At 34.1% G+C, this 20,465-nt stretch overlaps 1 protein-coding gene and 1 non-coding gene across 12 annotated transcripts in view; one reads left to right on the top strand and one right to left on the bottom strand.

The window, feature by feature from the left end:
- The window catches only part of Tenm4 (teneurin transmembrane protein 4), a 2,881,475-nt gene that overhangs the window by 2,698,303 nt on the left and 162,707 nt on the right, over positions 1-20,465 (bottom strand). The window lies entirely within an intron of this gene.
- On the top strand, positions 15,347-15,419 carry Trnaa-ggc (transfer RNA alanine (anticodon GGC)). The gene has a single exon. It is a non-coding gene; the product is annotated as a tRNA-Ala (tRNA).

Here is a 20,465-nt window from a genome sequence, read left to right as displayed (position 1 = left end):
AAACTTTTACTTCCTTAGGTTACATTTTTGTAATATTCATTTGATGCAATAATACTAATCTGTGGCAAATGCCTTCCCACGTGGAACTATTCAAATTAATACAGGGAACTAAAATTGAGTCTTGGAGAAGAGGAAAGTTTTGCTGTCAGGCCCAAGAATAATCCTGATTCTAATACTTACTGTGAAACCTTGTATTAATTACAGAACTTCTCTAGGTTTATGTTTGCTATGAAAACAATGTAATTATCCATCCATCACTTACACAGTTGTGCTAAGGATTAATAAGCTAATGACTGTGCAGGTGCTTAGGATTTTTTTTTTTTTTACAAAAAAAAAGTGTTTTGTAGTTAGCTGTTGGAAGTTGAGGGTGTTCTCTACTTTCCAAATGATCAAAATTCTGAAATCTTCCATTTCTTCATTGTGAATTCATCTCTACTCATTCTATGCTGTGAACACAGATACAATTCAAACAAGATGTACTCATTACCAAGCTTCACTTCCAGATGTTTGTCATATGTAGCACATCTGTTTCAATTTTTTTCTTTTTTTTTGGGGGAAGCCTGGGGTTTGAACTCATGTCCTCACACTTGCTAGGCAGGTGTTCTGATCACTTGAGCCATTCTACCAACCCTCAATATTTTCTTATTTCATTAATACAAGTTTATTTGGGACTGATCATCTCCTCACAATTCTAAGGTCTCAGACTCTTGATATTAAAAGGACAGAAAGAAATATAATTCAGCTACTTTTCTAATTCAATCTCTAGGAAAACAATTATTTCTAAACAGGTCAAGGAAAATTTCTATTATGAGTAAGCAATTCAGTCATTATGTCCCTCCTCAAATGCCTAGAATAAACCAATAAATTAACAAAACTCTGTTTCTGAGTTTCAATACCTAAAGTACTTTTGTTTACACAATTTTTAGTACTGTACTTTTGGCCTAATATAAGCAAAATGGTGCCCAAAGGTCATCCCTGAATATTTCTTGCATCAACCATCAAACAATCCTCATTTCATAGTTATGTAACTAATGTGTAAATTCCTAGATTAAAATACAAGTTATAAGTTTGAACTTAGAACAAATTTATGTCTTTTGAAATTAATACTTCTTTATCTATACCTAACATAACAGCAAAAGTTGACTTTAATAATACAGAATTATATTTAATGGTTACTCACAAATTATCCTGTATTAAATATATCCATTCCTCATGTACTATACAACTTCTTGAACTTCTAGTTTATGTACTTAAAATATGTTCTTTATTGTGCATTGCTTCAAATCTATTTAGAAATTATAAATATTGAATAAGGAACAACAAACAAAATTTAAAACTTCCATCCTTGAAAAACAAATAGAAACAAACAAATAAAAACAATCATTGTTTAGCAGGAGAAATGGCATCAAAGACAAGGCCCTATACTTGGTGCTGATGAGATAGCCCTAGAGTTAATCTTATTTCCTTGACATTAATCAACTCTGCATTGACTAATATGGCAACTTCAGGTTCTTCAAAGGATAGGTGATATTTATCTATGAGGCTGTCCCTTAGTGGTTTTGTGCTCTGATTTAATTTTCCTCATGTGCTTGTTATGGATTTAGAAGTGTACTTGTGTCAGAAGTGGACAGAGGAGCACAGAAACCCTGGAAAATTCATTTTATGTTCATTCCCTTCTTCTCTCATTTCATACCACTCCGTGATTGCTGATTTTGGAAGGGCTTTTCGGCTCACAGTGACACTCAGTGGTGGTCAAGCAGACAACAGCAGAAAATTCTGGGGACAAAACTTTCAACAGTGTTCATCTGTCGTGTTAGAAGCTTAGGCACTGGATTTGAATCAATCGATATGCAATCGTCTCTTCAAGGAAAACATTCCTAGTTTATAATGACTATAATTCTTTGAATGTTGATTCATCATCATAACTGCTTTCAGTAGGCATTTTCTCAGAGAAAAGACTTGGTCTGGTTATAGAGAATGTATGAAAGATGAAAATCTTTTATCAGAATGTTCCATTCCCTATAAATTCACTACAAAATGTACACATACCCATTCATGCTTTCTCTCTCACTTCCATTCTTCTGTATACTTCAGGAGCACTTAGTCACATGAGGCTATTGTGAATTTGAAAAGTGACTAGTGAGGCTGAGAAATTTTTATTTAATATAATTTCAATTAATTTAAATTTAAATGTTAATACTGGTACTTCACTAAGTTATTGGAAAGCTTGTAAGTGTACTTGGAATAAGCAGGCATGTGAATCAACTTTTCAACTGCAAATTTTACAGAATTTAAGTGCATATCAAGTATTCCAGAAACAGTAAAAATTTGGAGTGCACATTTAAATATTTTATAAGAGCATAATATACAGTGGATGTAAAAAATTTAATAAAATGATATAAAATGTCTTTACTTACATTTATAATGATAATGATACTTTTATATAATGAATTAATTACTCCTGTTTCTTTTTATCTTTGTTAATGTGGCTACTAAAAGTATAATAGCACATATATTGATGACATTATATTTCCATTAATAAGATTGCTGTGGGTCATATATAATCTAGGACCCTTTCCTAAATCTACTTAAGGAATGAACCAAACTTTAGGTTTCTTTGATCCCTGGTTTCACTGCTATGAAAAGGGGAAAGATAGAACAGTAAACATAAATGATATAACAGGCAGGGAACTGTGTTTTCTTGTTTAGCAAACTAGCCTCTTCACTAAATGATCAATTCTTTACATAATCAATTTAACAAACATTTATTAGGTGCTTACTCCTCTCTTACGTAAACCCTGGGGAAAAGAAGATAAAAGTCTTGTTATTTATGAATCTTATAAACTAGTGGTACAGCAAACACTGAATACATTAGCAGTCAACCACATGAGGATAAATTGGGATGACTTCCATGCCAGCAGCAAACCAGGTTCAATGACAGAGGTAAACAGTGGAGAACCACATGGACTCACAAAGGAAATGTTTTCTGAGGCTCTGACTTATAACCCAAGGTTTTCAGATGAGTAAAACTTGGAAAATGAGCAAGAAGACAGAGTTCAATGAAGAAGGAGAACAAGTGCAAATAATTCAAGGTGAAAAGAGTTCAATGGCTTTGAAAAATTAGAAACAGATCAGTGAGACTGCAGCTCAGTAACTGAGTGATGCAAGTGGCCAAAAACAAAGCTGGTAAATTTCATGTGATCTAGATATTTTGATGCTTCTCAGTCTAAGACCAAGGACTTGGATGTTATTCAAAGTGACTACTATGTTTTTCTTATTATCTCTTATGTTTTCTCTTTAACAAAGTTGAAGAACAAGAGAGCAAAACAGGTTCTGCCAGGAAGCAGGGTGGGGGATGGCTCAAATAATGTATACACATGTGATTAAATATAAAAACAATAAAATAAAATTTTAAAAAGATGTTAAAAGACATACAAAAAATTTTTTAAAATGTGAAGTATAAAGCTATGGCAAGTATTTTAAGAATATGAGAAATGACAGTTACAATTGCTCTGTGAAGACCATAAGGGAAAGACTACCAGACAAGAAATTCAGAAGGAATACGTATCATCTGTGCAGAAAAAACTATAGTATTTTGGAAGGAAGTGTATAGATGGAGAAATGTTCACGTGTGTGTTTGTGTGCATGTGTATGTGTGTTTACTGCTCCCTTTCCCAAGTGAGATTTTGAGAGTGATGAAAACTTACATCTTTTACACTTTCTCTTACTTAGAGCTCAGCCCAAATAAACATAAAATAGATGATCAATAAATACAATTTAAAAATTATGAAGGATTTCTTCCCCTTCTTAAAAGCCTCTCACATCTCCTTATTACTTATAGAATAAAATCTGAATTCCTTAGAATAACATTTTGAGGAAACATATGCCTCCAAGTAACCTTTTCAACCCAAATTTCTGAAACTCTGTTTACTATATACTGAGATTATTGTATTACTGTTTCTTATTCAACCAAATGTTGCTCTTATTTTAAATCCTAGATTAAGTATAAGCACTAACAAACTACCAGAAAGAGCAGGAACAACAGAAGCAAGAGTTCACATTCTGATTTTGTTTGCTATTCCTTAGGCCCTTGCTAAAGACATGTTGACTAGGCAGGAGCTCTTAAGATAAGATACTGAACCAAGATAATATAATATAATATTATTGTAACTGTGCTTCTCCCCAGTAACCTCACATTCTCCATGAGGGAATCCGGTAACCATTATTCCACAGTCCTCAGGAAAGAGAAAGAAGGCTGTGTGCTGGATACAAGTTCTACCATTACATTTCTGAAAGTCTAGAGTCCTTTGTACCCTCCTGGTAGCTTCAATCTAAGCTCAAACAAAATCTGTCTCAGTTCATCTGCCCAGCCAGAACCCAGTTCTGATTTGATTGCTACACACCTATGCTTTATCTTCATTAGCAGAAAAATCTAGACAAATAAGGGTCAGTTCTGAAAAAATAATCAAACAAATCCGAGCAAACATACTGTTTTCTAGATGGATTAAGGCCTATACAGACCACAGCAGTGTATTTGTTACATATATTTGAAATTTTTATTTTCAATAGTACTTACCTGATATAAGTGTGCATTTTCCAGTTTCAGTGTTGGCTAGATAGTTAATAAAATGTTGAATCAAAACAAATTTCTGAAAATTAATTTCACAATGCAGATTCTACATAAGGATTAAAAGATAGATGACCAATGGTTAAAAAATTAATCAGCAATTATATACATTTTTTTCCCATGACATTTTCTGTAATGTCAATATTAGCCCCTAAGAGCATTATGCTAACTGGAATTTATTTCAGATTTTTTAAAAAGTTATCTTAAAATCAATCTGCAATTCAAAATTTTAACTTTGTGCAAAATTGTAATGCACTAATCCAGAACAAACAACTCATAAGGACCCATAAATATCCTGTGATCCCAATAATGAAAAAATGAGCTTTGCCCTAGCCAACAATTAACATGAGAGTGGCAATTTCATTCTAAAACCTTTTTTGAACATATGGGAAATTATTGAACAACAATGAGAGTCATGCATCAGCAAGCAAAGTTGATTGTCTCCAGTTTAAAAAATGAATTGTTTTTACTGGATGGATGTTTGTTGTTTAATGATACAATAAGCATATAAAGATGAGGGGTCTTAAATTCCTTGATCCAATAATAGTTAAAAGATATACTGACCCAAACCATGGCTGAGGTAAAACATGTCCATATAAGCAAGAAAATCAAAATACAATTTTATGTGGACTTTGATTATGTGGAATGGAGAAGTGCATTCTCGTGTGACCCTGGACCTTGAGTCTAACTGCAGTTAAAAAAACAAGTGTCTCCAAAATTAACATGTCACCTTCATGCTCAACACTCTTCATTCCTTCTTGATGTCCCAATATTCTGCTTTCCAAAATCTTTTCTTTATCCTAGAACTATCTTGATTTTCAAGACTCAAGTGTTAAGTTTCTGCTGTTTCTAACACTCATGAGTTCCTGGTCCCTATCCTTGCAGAACTCATGAGTTGATAAATTACAGAATTTATCAACTTGCCATAAAACATTTTATGTTACCTTGCAAGAATCCATGTCACCTACTCAAATATATTTTGATATCTTCTTTGCAGTAATAAGGATACAAACCATGCATGCTACACAACATTCTACCACAGAGCTATAACCCTACACTTTTTATTTTGAGTTTTTCTTTTTTTAAAGAATCAGCTATCATGTAGTCATCACCATTCCCTGATCAGTAAATTCTGAGTGTAGGAAGACATGGATCAGAATCTCATTAGTTATATGACTTACAAAAAGTAATATAAGTACAATCCCAAAATATTTGTTTCCTCATACTTAAAATAGGAATAACCATGCTTGCCTTGCAGGGTTCCTGTGGCTACTGAGTATATAAAAATGTATGGATGCACTTAAAACAGTTCTGTTAATTTGTTGGTTTTTCACCTGGAACTATTCATTACTTAGAAGTAGGTTATTTTAGAAACTCAATAGTGAGTTGACTTTACACAATTTGCTCCTAATCTTTGTCCTGGCATCCTTATTTTTTTATTATCTTACAGCTTCAGCACTGATAAGTTACATTTCTGAAATGAGCATTAAAAGGCTGAAACAGTTTACGTGAAGCAGCTGAAAGATTTCAGGGTCAAAATACCCCCTGGTACAGAACAACAGCAGGTCCATACTTGCAAAAGTAGAAGAAGGAGGATCTGGAAGAAACTGAAGTTATAGCTCTTACTAACAACCATACTTCCCCAATTTTTCCAGAACAGGAGAAAGGAATATGCTACTTTGCCATTTTGGCAATTTTTCTCAGTGATAAAAAAATTGGTTAGAGATAGTGATGAGGATTATACTATACAAAAAAGGTAACAGAAAGACTGTATATATAGTGTTTCTACTGCTTCTTTACTACTGAAAGTTTCCTCCAAAGATTACATAAAACTACAATTTACCTACATACTCCCCAGTATTTTTTAATATCTTATGCTCCTTCGCAGTATGCTGTAAAATATACTATGTCTTATTTACTGTTCTAACTTCAAAACTGAGCACAATCTCTGGTAGATAGACATTTTACCCATGTTTATTGGACTGTATGTTTATATCTGCTAAAGAGGATATAATCTTGCTTGTGCCAAATTTCCCTACTTCATCTCCTTTACCACATGTAAGAGACAGCAAGATGTAATAAAAAGAATAAAGCAGTTAAAGGTTGACACTTACTAGCTAAGTGATCTTGATCAACTTTACCTAACCAAAATGAACATTGTTACAATAGAATGAACTAAATTTCCAGGTTTACATGTGTAAGCCTAATGCCTACCTAATGTGATAGTATTTGGAGGTAAGGCCTTATGAGGTAATTAGGTTTAGATGAGGTCATGAGGGTGGAGCCCTCATCAACAGATTAGTGCTCTTAGAAGAGATGTCTGAAAATTAACCTTTTATTCTTTATTTTTCTCTATTTCTATTTAGACAGAGAGAGACAGAAAGAGTGAGCAGGAGAGAGAATCACCTACCTGTAAGTCAGGAAGAGATCCCTCACCAAAGAACTAGATCATCTGTAACACTGATCTTGGATTACCACAGGTCTAGAGCTATGAAAAAATAAATTCCAACAGCTTAACTCACCTAGTCTGTAGATCTAATGCAATTGCCTTTTTCATTATTATCATTATAGATAATAGCAATTCTTACTTTTTCAGAACTGGCAGCCTCTTTTCTGATACAAGCTCATTTTGATTACCAATTGTGTTATGAAAATTAGCTTATATTTAACTGTCTCCTGGGCATTCAGCTGGTTGACCCATAGATATCAAAATCAAATACATACAAAGTTGAACTCGTTATCTGGAAATACAGTTTATCCAAAAGAGAGGTATCACGACCAAGGTTGATGAGAGGTCCAAGATAGAATTCTAAGAGTCATATTAAACTCATTCATCTGATTGCTTCTAATTCTCTCTGCTTAAACCAGTGGATATACAACTTAATGTATGTTCTCATCTTCTTTCCCAGTGTGCCTAACTATGTTAGGACTATCATCATTTCTCCCTAGATTTCTCATGATCTATAACCCATCCTCCTCTATGATTCAACTCAAATAAGTTTTCTGAATGTCATCCTGAATTAGATACTACTCCAATTAAATTTGTATAGTTTGTTGTTATAGTAACAATACTAATAATAGGCATTTGTTGAGTACTAACAATATAAGGCACTTTGAAAAGGGACGACAGAAAACAGATCATTGAGAACATATAGTAACTTGGGACACTAAAGGACTACTAACCATTACCTGACTTAGGAACTACAATGCACTTGGTCAGGATGAGGGGATTTGAGGAAATGGTAAGAACTGGATGGAGAATGGATAAAAAAAAGTAGAGATCATGAAAGGTTTTGCATGCTTAGGAGAGTATGTGTTTTTCTGTTGTTTCATTTTATTTGCTACTATATTGACTGAACATAATAGAGTTGAGCTTCACATTAACTACCAAAGAATTCTGTATTTCTTTGTAATATTACAGAATTGTGTCTAAAGAGAAAACAAATTTCTTAAATGAAAATAAAATCTCACATAGGAGCAGAGAGATTTATTGACCACTTGTCCCTTAATCATATCAGCCATTTAGTATCAATTACTGTTACTCTGCTAAATAATTCAGTTACCTTTTCATCCAATCTGGCTCATAAAATAATGGTCACAATAAGAGTAACAGGTATATACCAATAGACTTAAGAGAAAGTAAGATGCTTGTGATTGGGATAGGGGCATGGCTCAAGTGGTATAGCATCTGTTTAGCAAGCATAAGGCCCTATATATATATGAGGGCCCTATATATATATATATATATATATATATATATATATATATATATATATATATATGAGGGTAAAGGGATTAGAATCAGACAAAGATTAGATAGATCCCTTCCAAAAGGGAATGAGGAACCAAAACATAAATATTTTATCATAATTACTAATACTAAAATAATAAAATATTAGTTTTTTGCTTGGCTAAAGAAATAGGAACCAGTATTCTTGGTAACACTTCATATATTTGCTGATTTACTTCTTATACATCACAAAAGTTCATCCTTCCCTTTTATTTCCCTTCCTCCTTCCTTCATCTTTTTCTTTTTCTGTTCATTTTCCTACTTAAAGCACATCCCAAACCACCACTGCAATTAATCTGTTCTCTTCTCTGAAGCCAGAGTACTCTTTTCACAATGAAAAACCCTTAAGCCACCCCCACTGATGTAAAATTACCACCTATGTACTCAGCAGAATACATGCAGGCTTTTTCTTCTCAGGCCTTTGCACTTCGTAGCCTCATTGCAGCTGGATGACCTGTCTGTAAGGCATCCCCGCTTCCCTGCACCTGCAAGCTCCTTCCCCTCAGAACCTTTGCAAGGATTATTCCCCTGTGGACAGGACCTGTGTCTTGATTTATTTCCATGTACTTCTCAATGTCAATATCAGTTCCCAAAAAGCTCAATTAGGATAATTATTACTTCTAATGGACCAACTCCCTTTTCTAATTTTTCTTCTAATATTATAAAAGTCTTTAGCATTTTTATTGAAGATATATAAAATATACACAGAAAAAAGTGTACACCAGAAATATATAGCTTGAATTATTTTTACAAAAAGATAATACTCTGCTTCATTTTATTTTCAATGCAGCTAACTAAGATTTTGAATAACTATTTTCTCAGTGCTATGGACTTTTCTGAGTCTGTGTAGAACATAAACAAATCATAAAAGAAAACAAATCATAGACTGACTTCACAGTTTATCCATTGATGAAATCTATCCTATGGGATAATTAGTAGAAGAAAAGACTAGAAATGACTCATTCCTCCAGACTTTCATCTAGTATATTCACATTATTTTATGCAAAACATGACTCAAACAGACAGACTTAACTCTTCCTTTCATTGAGCACTTGCTATTAAGCAAATGATATAGCGAGAGTTCTGTTCATTACAGAAATGCATGTGAGCTGGGAATAAGCCCCATTTTTCTCAGGGTGAGGTTGGGGTTTTCTAAAATTTTTCTATAGGAAGTAATAATGAAATTAAGACCTGAAACTTAAAGGAAAGTTACTCTACAACAAAGAGGGAAATGGTGAAAAATCTTTCAGCAGAGGACAAAATATCCAAAAAGACCCCGAGGAAAGAAAGAGCCAGTTGTATTTGCTAGTTGCATTTGAAGAACTGAACATATTTCATTTGCTTGGAGCATTATTAGTCAGTCATAAATAGTGCCTGTGCAATGACTGAATTAGAAAGAGGAAGCTGACAAAGACTGCTCTTACAAACATGCTTTCATCTATAGTCTAATATCTCCTTGTCTCTTATGGTGTTTTTCCAAATCAAGTTATAAAATCTGTATGAAAACTGAAAGTCAGAAATTCTGAGCACTAACATGCAAAACTCAAACACAGAGTCATAGAAGCTATTTGTACTAGTCTCTGAAGACTGTATGCAATTATCTAAAGTGAATTGTGGATTGGGAATATATTAACAAACAAGACTTACTGAATCCAGAAGGAACCAGGCAGGCTGTGATTATGTCAGCAATAAACCTTGTGCCCATGGTAGCATTTAATATGTGAAAACAACAGTCTTAATATACAGGTGTTTCTGGGTCTAACAGAAACCTCCTAGGAAAATGGAACTTTATCATCTATATGACCTGATTTATACATTAGCTTCATGCTCTGAATTTGCTCTACTAGCACAGGAATAATGGTCACAGATAACAGGAAGTTGCTGTTGTAATAATAAGGGTAATAAGGATAAAGTAGGTATTGAGACCAGTGGCTGTAACAATTCTGATGTATATTATTCATTTGTGTAGGAAAAATTGATTGAGCCTTTGCTGGTGAGTGGGAGATACAGAGAGTCTCCTCTAATGGAACTCACATAAAAGAGAGAGAGAGAGAGAGAGAGAGAGAGAGAGAGAGAGAGAGAGAGAGAGAGAGAAGAGAGAGAGAGAGAGAGAAAGATGGATGGGTAAGAGAACAAACAAATGATTAAGATTTCTCAAGTAATAATGTCTGAAAGAACACCAGGAAAATATGGGGCTAAATGAGACAAGAATCAGGAAATGCTCTTTGGAAGTGAAATATTTGATCTGAAACTCAGTAAAGAAAAAAGAAATGGACCAGGAAAAAGAGGCTGGTGGCAGATGAAACATTCAGGGAAAAGACTAGCAAGAAATAGCTTTTGGCTTGTTGCAATAACACAGATTGCCTCCTCTCAGGGAGAGGAAATGTAGAAACATCATGCACAGAAGCCAACAGGTAAAAGGTAAATCAGGTTACTGTATGTCAGGTTTGCAACTCTGGATTTTATTCTAAAAATAAATTAAACCCTTGTTTTACATGGCAAAAAGATTCTTCTAGCTGTGTCATAGATCAACTTTTTAGAAAAAGGCTGGTATGGAAGCATTGAGAACAATTAGAAGGCTATTGAAGTTATTCAAGTTAAAGATAGTGGTGGCTAAAAATATATCAGTGGTAGCAGATATAGAGAAATGGTCAAATTCAAGATATTTTTTGAGGTGTAACTACCACAATATTATGATAAACTGACTGTGAGATATAAGGGGATGATGAATTAAAGAGGATCCTTCATTTAGTAGTTTCAGCAAGTTATAGATGATCATGTTAATTACTGGAGAAAGAAAGTCTCATTTTTATGGATGTTAAGACAATTACTAGAAGATGTTGAGCCTCTGTCACATTAAATTCTGTAATTGAATTTGAGCGAAATTTCCCAGGAGTGAGAGGTGAGAATGAGGAGTAATGTGAAATAACACAAAGATAGATGAGCACTGTGTTTCATCTTCTGAACTGATTCCACTGCCTGGAAATGGTTTTCTGTATTGGAAAAGACTGGAGTCCTATTGGGCATATTTGAACATATTGCTGAGAGTTAGCAGAACAGATAGAGGAAATAAGGCATAAAATGTTGGTATACTACCTCTTAAGTATTTGTGGAAGTGAGATGCAAAGAAAGGGCATTGCATTTATAGTCCAGTAGAACATGAGCAAAATTCTTTGGGTAAATTTCCACAACCCTCTCTTTTCATTTAAAAAAAAATGGGCATTTGTTTTTTAACACTTAAAACCTTGCATATATATAGTGAAGACTCAATGCAGTAAAGTATATAAAATAAAATTTTATATACATTTAATAGGCAATAAATACTAGCACACTTGGACACCACTGGAAAATGTTGAAGAAGGTTGGAGAAATTTTAGAAAAGGTTGGAGAATCTTGGAGACCTTGGAGAACTTTGACAAATGTTGTTGAGCTTTGGAGAACGTTGGGGAATGTTGGAGAATGTCAGAAAGCATGTTCTCTGACATTCTCCAATGTTCTGTGATGGGCTCCAACATTATCCAATGCTTTCCAACAGTCTTCCACATTCTCCAAAGTTCTCCAATGGTTTACAACATTCTACTCCATTCTGTAACCTTCTCCAAAGTTCTACAATGATTTCCAACATTCTCCAATGGACTCCATTGTTCTCCAACATTTTTCAATGGTCTCCAATGGTCTCCAGCACTCTGCAATGTTCTTCAACATTCTACAATGTCCTCCAATATTATTCAATGTTGTTCAGCATACTCAAACATTCTCTAATGGTCTCCAACATTCTTCAATGGTCTCCAACATTGGTCTCCCATGTTCTGCAACACTCTTCAATGTTTTCCCACATTCTATAATATTCTGCAATGTTCTCCAACAAGGAAGAATTCTTCATCCCTTCTACCTTTCCTTCCTTCCTTCCTTCCTTCCATCTTCCTTTCTTTCATTTTTAGAGACAGGGTTTCTCTGTGTAGCCAAGTATGATCTCTAATCCATGATCCTCCTGCTTTTTATATGCTGATTCTAGATGTGCATTACCATGACCAAGCTCCATCACTTTAATACTTTTTTGTTGCTTTTTAAATCTGTTTTTGAATCATGTCTCTTTTCTGCTAAAATTGCTTCAGAAACTTTCTGCTATTCTCAGAAAATTCTGAATACCTTACCATTCCCTACAAGGTCTTCAATTACCTCCTTCCCTTTATCTCTCATCTCACCTCTTACTGCTACCCTGTCATCTACTGTGCAGCCTTCATGCTGAGCTTGATTTCCCTCCACTGCACATGCCTGCATCCTGTTCAAGTCTCTGCCTGAATTAGTCTTCCTTCAGGAGTCCTCAAGGCATAAACCTCACTGCTGTCAGCTATTAATTCATATGAAACCTTCTCAGGAATGTCCCAGCTATTCTTTTGAATCTCTATGACTCTGTGATGTGTTTTACCATTTTTCTTGTATTGTTTTCATTAGCATACATATTTATCTAAAATATTACAGATGTCTTAATGTGCAGCAGTAGCTCATGCCTGTAATCCTATCTACTCAGGAGGCAGAGATCAGGAGAATCACAGAACAAAGACAGCCTGGGAAAAGAATTCACAAGACCTTATGTTGAAAAAACCCATCACAAAAAAGGGCTAGTTGAGTGCCTCAAAGTGTAAGACCTGAGTTCAAACCCCAGTACCAATAAACAAATAAATAAAATTTTAAAATATTACATATGTCATTTCTTTACCTTAGTTATTATCTATTTATTACTTTAGAATGTAAGTTTCACAATTGGGCCTTTCATGTTTTGTTTTTTGCTATATCCCCAGAGTTACCTGTCACACAGTAGGTGCTTGGTAAATACTTCTTGAATGACTTGACCACTCACTACAACCTTATGTATAACTACTCTTTGCATTTAATATATTCAGTCACTATGGCTAAAAAAGCATCTTGATCCACTCTTTTATGGACAAAGATTTAAAATTAATTGATTTTTCAGGTTTTCTGAGTAAATCATTCAATTCTATAAGTTGAAAACTATTCCAAGACAATTTAGGATAATTTATAATAGTGGTTGTTGATTATTTTATGTATAAATATTTGTAGATGTCTGGGGAAATTATGGTGATAACTAGAAAATAAATATTTATTTATTTCGGCCACTTTGTACTGTCCTTTGACTAGGACGGAGATGTATGAATGAACCTTCAGGTTAGAATTTTTATTCTATGATCATATTGACATTTAACCATAAATTAAATGGTAGAAAAGACTACATACAACTCATTATGCAAAATACTCAAAACTTACCATGGGCCAATTATTCTGCACTGTTCTTTCACAAGCAATACTATAATTTATTTTAAATCTCATAAGGGATTTTAAAGAGATTATCAGGAAGGATGATAATATGTATTCTCTTTTATAAGATTACAGCAAAATGTTATTTCAACAACATACAGCAAGGGTGAGAAAAAAATTTCTGTTGAAAGTGTGATAAACACAATCATGATTGTATATGAAAAATAACTTACAACAGTTTGACATTAAATAGCAAAACATTTCATGAGTGCAGATTTTGAAAATAAAGAAATGTTGTTAGCAGTAATTTCATGGGAAGAAGCATTAACTAGGTGGGTAGTACACAAGCCTGCAACCATAACAATCACTTGGTACCACACATAATGCTCATTTCACAGTACAGACAGCTGAGGGTGAGAGAGGTCAAATGACCTGCACTAGTTTCATCATTAGTAAGCAGAAGTGCTGAAAGTAGCTGGTCTCACAGCTCTTCCCTAGCCACCTCTCTTGCATCCTATTTACTCCCACCCCAGGACACATTTACATTATTTGGTTCAGCACAGCATGGAAATGTGAGCAAAAATGAAAGCCGGGAATTCTGATTGCATGCCAGACTCCTAACATATGACAACCACCCAATAAACGTGTTTGTTTACTTTATCCATGGGTGCGTAAGATTCTAACCAAAGATTGTGTCCTTTTCATCTTTTAGAGAACCTCGGTCTAGTTTGAGAAGACTATGATTAGCCACATTGTACAAATTGAAGGCTGTCTCAGCCATCTTTCCCAATAAATTGCTGATTAAATAATCTCCACCCTAGCCTTACAGGACCAAGCAGATATGACAAATTTTCATTGACTTAAAAAAAAATGAAGGGGTCAGAGATAGACATTTCTGATGTAAGCATAAAGAGAGAGAAAAAAGGGAAATTGTCTAAGTGCAGGCTGCAATTATTCTCAAAGTGCATTTGAAATACAAAATAGAGGAAGAGAATATGATGATTTTCATACACAGAGCAGTGAAGTATTTTGAAGCATTTTATATTCTTTTGTCTCTTTGAACTACTTTTAAGTAAGATAAAGAGTAGTACCTTAAACTTAAAAAAATTAAATGAAATAAATTCTATGACATGAACGTTTTTTATTTTTCTTCTGTACCACTGACATGGGAACAGATAAACAATTTTAGATTGGATGTCAGAATACCTTGTTGTAATTTGATTTTTCAATTAAATAATATTTTGAACTTGAGCAATGTCCTCATATCTTGCTACCATATTTACTGAATCTTTTGATGAAAAATAGAATGGGTATATAAATTAATTGTTACAATATTTATTTCAGGAGCAACATAAAGGTCTCCTTTCTATTTATCAGGAGAAAAGCTTATGGTTTCTTGATGAAGGTGAGAAAGCTATGGAGTCTAATTGCATGAGTTATGAATTCAAATGTGCTTTTACTTCACCTACCTCTTGGAGAACATCAAAGTGTTAGTTAAGCCCCTTTATGTTTCAGTTTCTCTTTAGTACAAGTTGACAATTATAACTGTACGTAGCTTAAACTGATTTCTGCAAATGAGATAATTAAGGTAGAGGTCTAGTAGAGTATACAAATTAAAAGAATGTGTTCAATAAATACTCTATTTTCCTGCTGGTGGAGTGGCTCAAGTGGTAGAGTGCCTGCCTGGCAAGTAGGAGGTCCTGAGTTCAAGCCCCAGTACCACCAAAATATTTATTTTGTTTATTTTATTATTAACATTGGCATGATCATTACTAAATTAAATGGATTTTAGGTCTTTTCTGGGCTCTGCTACTTGCTAGCTATGGAATTTCAATCCCATTGATGAAGTTCAAGCTTCTGTCTCAATCTCTTCATTACAAGAAACAGCTAATGCTGTGTTTATTAAGTTGCCAGGTGAAACAGCCATCCTACAAGTTAACTCCCTAGAGTGTATGATGGGACAATAACCAGAAGTTGAACTAGTCACTTTTGTTCTAGCCTCCTACGATTTCAATTTTCTCATGCAAATTACCCCAGGTTGAAGGACATGTTTCAGTTGAGGATTGGTTCCTGGGTTCTAGACGATACTATCTATTATTAAGTTTTAATGCAACTGCCTAACACTTTGTACAAGAGAAACAGTACGATTATAGAAAGGCAGATGTGCCCTGCCATCTCCCCACACATAGCTCTGAAACTGCTCATGACAAATGTATCAAGCCCCAGAAAAGTCTTCCCCAGGGCTAGTGCAGAAGAGGAAGTTATCTGTGAAATATGAAGTTGGCATACTTGCCAAGAAGGTGACTTCAGAAAGCCCTGAAGAGTAAAGGAGTAATATGGTTGACAGTAAACCCAGAGGCCCCTCTCCTGAAAAACCTCAGTTTTGGAGAAACTCAAATGTTTTAAAATTAACATTGTCTATTCCATTTTAACTCCTTCTTGTTAATCCCCTGGGGCTAAGAAAGCAGATGGTAAGCCTAGGGCATAAAGGGCCAAATCCCATTTTTAGGACTCCTTCATATAGCTAAGTCTGCCTATTTCCATAGCCTTGTTCTTAACTTCCCTATTCTGCTGTCTTCTGCAAGTTGTGATATCAGGAACCCTCCTTTCTATCTATGAGACCAGGCATCCTTCCAAAGGTATCTGAAGGACATAGGTACTCCAGAACTCCAGCACATTTTCCACTTAGGTCCTCCTTAGTCTCCTTATGAAAGGAGAGAAATAGACTGATACAGACGTTTAAATCTTTTACAACAATATTTCTCAGAATACCTTTAATTTCAAGAGCCCCACAGTCCACATGGGGCTTTTATGTATACATCGAAAGATTTACTTTCAAAAATTGATCTACAGTCTACTAGACTATTTGGTTTTCTATAAAGAATTATACAGCAACTAGTAGAAAAACTAAGTCCAGATATCATTTCTTTACTGTCAGTGTAAGTAAAAATATTTATAATGCATTCTTGGAAAAACATAGACATGTCAACATATTTTGATGCAGATGTAAACATAGACTATGGATATAGAGCCATCCCTCAGAGTCTGTGGGAGATTGATTCTGGGATATTGCTATATCCTGTGTGGATTCCATAATCATTGGAAACTCAAGTGTCTGGTACAAAATGGTATAGTATTTGCATATATAATATATGCACATCCTCCTGCATATTTTAATCATTTCTAGTTTGCTTATAGTACTTAATACAGTGTAAATGTGTTATGAATAATTGTCTTACATTGCTTAGTGGAAAATGACAAGAAAAAAATCTGTATGTTTGTATCTTCATTACAAACACAGCTTTAAAAAAGTCAATTCCTGGTTGGTTGAATCCACAGATGCAAAGGGCTACCCTCAAAGTATTTAAAATGAGTTCCTTACATATATAAGAATATAATGACTATGATTTGCATCTATTTCTCTCTCATATCATCTCGACTCACTAGCAGGCCTCTCCTTAAACTTAAAATCTTGTCCCATCTACCCCAACATATGTTTCCATGAATTATGAACTTTTATATTCTCTTAAATAAACCATGGTTTTTTATGCATTTTTTTTCTTTCCATGCTGGGGATCAAACCCAGGGTCTTGAGCGTGCTGAGCAAGCCCTCTTCCACTGAAATATATCCTCGGCCTTTAATTTTCCATATCTCAGTACCTTTGAGCAGACTGTCTTCTTTTTCAAAAAAGACAGGCCTAAATTTTGTATTAGGTATCTATACACACACACACACACACACACACACACACACAAATACACACACACATATCAGTTTTTTAGAAGACAGTAATAGTGTCTTTTAAAAAAAAATTCCACTATTTCTTCACCCAAGGAAGTTTGATAATCACTTTCATTTCTGCTCTCACTACCTTGTACTTAAATACTTACCAACAGATTTTATATTTAATCTGGCTTTAGCTGACTGGCAGTTTCTGAAAGTTCATTTCATCTGTATACTTGTTATTTGTCCATATTTCTTTGAAGTCTCATATTGTCTAATCTACAGTGTGTATTTAATAATTACTAGTTGAGAGAATAAATGATCTCTCACTATAGGCTTGAATATAAATAATATTTTCTCCCTTACATGAACAGAAATACAATGAGAAATGATCTGATTATAGGTCAATGTCATCTTATTTAACATAACTTCTTTATGAAAAGCTAACATCAATCTTAGTACATTTCTTCAATTGTTGATTCATGAATGCCTAACTATGAAGCATAAAATTTGAATAGTCACACATTGAGAGTCATATTTATATGGTTCTGTTCTTGTCTAATTCAGTTTTTACATTTCCAAAAAAATATGGTGTATTATTTTCTAAAGAGAACAGATACATTTGTATTAGGAGATGAATTCAGATTCATCCATTTGCTTGGGAAAGCCAATTGGGTAGAATTACATTGCTAGTGAGACTTTGTTGCTAATGCATATTTATGCCACGATGGATTTTACTCTTGTGATAGCTGCTTTTACTTCATTGATGTCTAGTCATTGGAAAATGAAGAAGAAAGACCTAGGATAAGTTGTCATGTCACAAAGGCCTAAAAGCTTGGCCTGGATGTGTTTTCATGAAGCAGCTGAGTAGCTACACACATATGTTAGCTTATGCTAATGTTGGTTATCATGAGGTCCAACTTACATTTTAACATTTATTGGTGTATATTAAATTGTACATAGTAAGGGGTTTTATCATGACATTCCCAGACATGCTACAATATAATTTGATCATATTCCCATCACTCTATTACTCTTTTTTATCCCTCATTTTCCCTCCTTCTTTTCCCTAGCCCTTCTACCTCCCTTGTAGCCCCTAAATTGCAAATTCTAATCCCCATTTTCCAGTTTGCCCTTCTGACTTTATGTAACAATTTTGCTATCCTAAATAATTCAGCATAATGGGATTCAGTAAACAAAATCTTTAGTACTGCTCCTGCTTCATCTCACCCAACCTTCACTCCAACTCATTTCTCCAGGATATTGTGGGAGTGATCATTTCCAATGTAAGTCAATCATTTTACACTTTGAATAAAAACCAAGAGTGACGGCTCATTTCTTTTTAAAAAAGCAAAAGTTTATAACTTTTCCTTGAAGGCATCCATAGTGAGGGCCAGCACCTAATTCTCTGTATTCTTCTCCTTATATTCTTCCCCTTACTCTTCCTCATGTAGTCATATTGACATCTTCCTCACTTGTACTTTTTAAGCTTCCTCCAACCACCCAAAGTTCCTTTGGCCTGGATTTCTGGTTTCTCACATCTTTACCTAGTTCCTGAACACAGAAATCTGTAAGCACTCCCTGGTAGCATTTACCATATTTGCAACTAGACATTTGTTTGTGGGATCTTTTGATCAACTTTATTCTTTTCAACTAGTTTAAAAATCATTAAGGGTAGGGAACAGATATCTTTCACTGACTACAGAACATGCAACATCGAGTGTAAAGACAATAAATACTTTAAAAATGGATGTATAAAATGAAAGTAATATTCTTTTATCATTAAAGTTATGACCTGGTTTTGTAGTAAGTTGGGGAAACAAATTATAATTCCACATCCTCAATTTTATGAGACTATGAAGTGTTGCTTTGGGCACTTTCTGAAAATACATATTTGGTCAGGAAGAATGATAATAATGTAAGAAAAATAAAGTGATGGCTGTAACAAAAATGTCATGAGAATAACAGAGTCAACAATGATAATAATAATGGTGGCTGCTGTGTAAGAGCCCAGAAGAGCACTCCAAAGCCATTGCCAACCTGCAAGTTTGCTTGCACTCCACTTTACAGATAGAAACTGAATCTCATGAAGGTAACTCCTCTGCTGCCTTCTTGTTGGAACCTAGATCTCTTTGGCTGTGAAATATAACTTTGCTCTAAGACCTTTTCTCACCATTTTGACCATGGCATTTTTTAAAACCATACTTAGGCGTTAACAGATGCACATTCTTCATCCCTCTAAAAAGCATCTGTAACGTTACGGCATGCTGTGTATTTATACATTAGAGTTTTTATCTTCCATTATTTTCTGTTTGAAGGGAGGGAATAAAATATATTATTAGGCATTTATTTTCAGAATTACAGTGGAGCACATTGCCATTGACATAATGATGTTTGTAAAAGTAAAATTGAAATGTTTTGCTACCTCTTCTCACAAAAGTGGGTGACATTCTTTCAAATGGAAATTATTATTTACCTCACCTATAATCAATGCAAATCCAGAGTATTTCATTTCACCCTTTTCCTAAATGAATTTCTACTCACCTTGTATTTACTTTTTTGTACTGAAGATAAAAAAGTCCAGGTTGGTAATATTTTAGCTACTTGATAATTAATTAATTAGTCTAGTAAAAGAAATATTTAATGGTAACTTTATAAAGTTTATGATGAATTAATGATTATTTATATTACATATATATAATTTCATTTACAAATTATGGAAGTCATTGGAATTTTAGATAAATTATTTAATTAACAAAATAAGTCTCCGTAAGAACATTTGTCTTTAAAAACATGAACATTTAACAAATGGCAAAACCCTGTCATTATTTTTTGAGTCTGAAAATCTCAGTGGCAAGAAAGAAGGAATTAAAAAAATATCTTGGTAGTATACTTAAATGCTTGGGTCACCGTTTGGATTATTAGCTGTTTCTCAAAAAGGGCTCAGAACACTCAGAAAGTCTATGTACTGTATGTGTATGTGTGCTTGACTGTGTGTGCTTGTGTGTGTGAGTATGCATTGTGTGAGTGTGTATGTGTGAGAGTCA

This window comes from Castor canadensis, chromosome 1 (genome assembly GCF_047511655.1).
Source record: "Castor canadensis chromosome 1, mCasCan1.hap1v2, whole genome shotgun sequence".
Classification (NCBI taxonomy): domain Eukaryota; kingdom Metazoa; phylum Chordata; class Mammalia; order Rodentia; family Castoridae; genus Castor; species Castor canadensis.
Note: the sequence above shows the minus strand (reverse complement) of the source record. Positions and strands in the feature narration are given on the sequence as shown.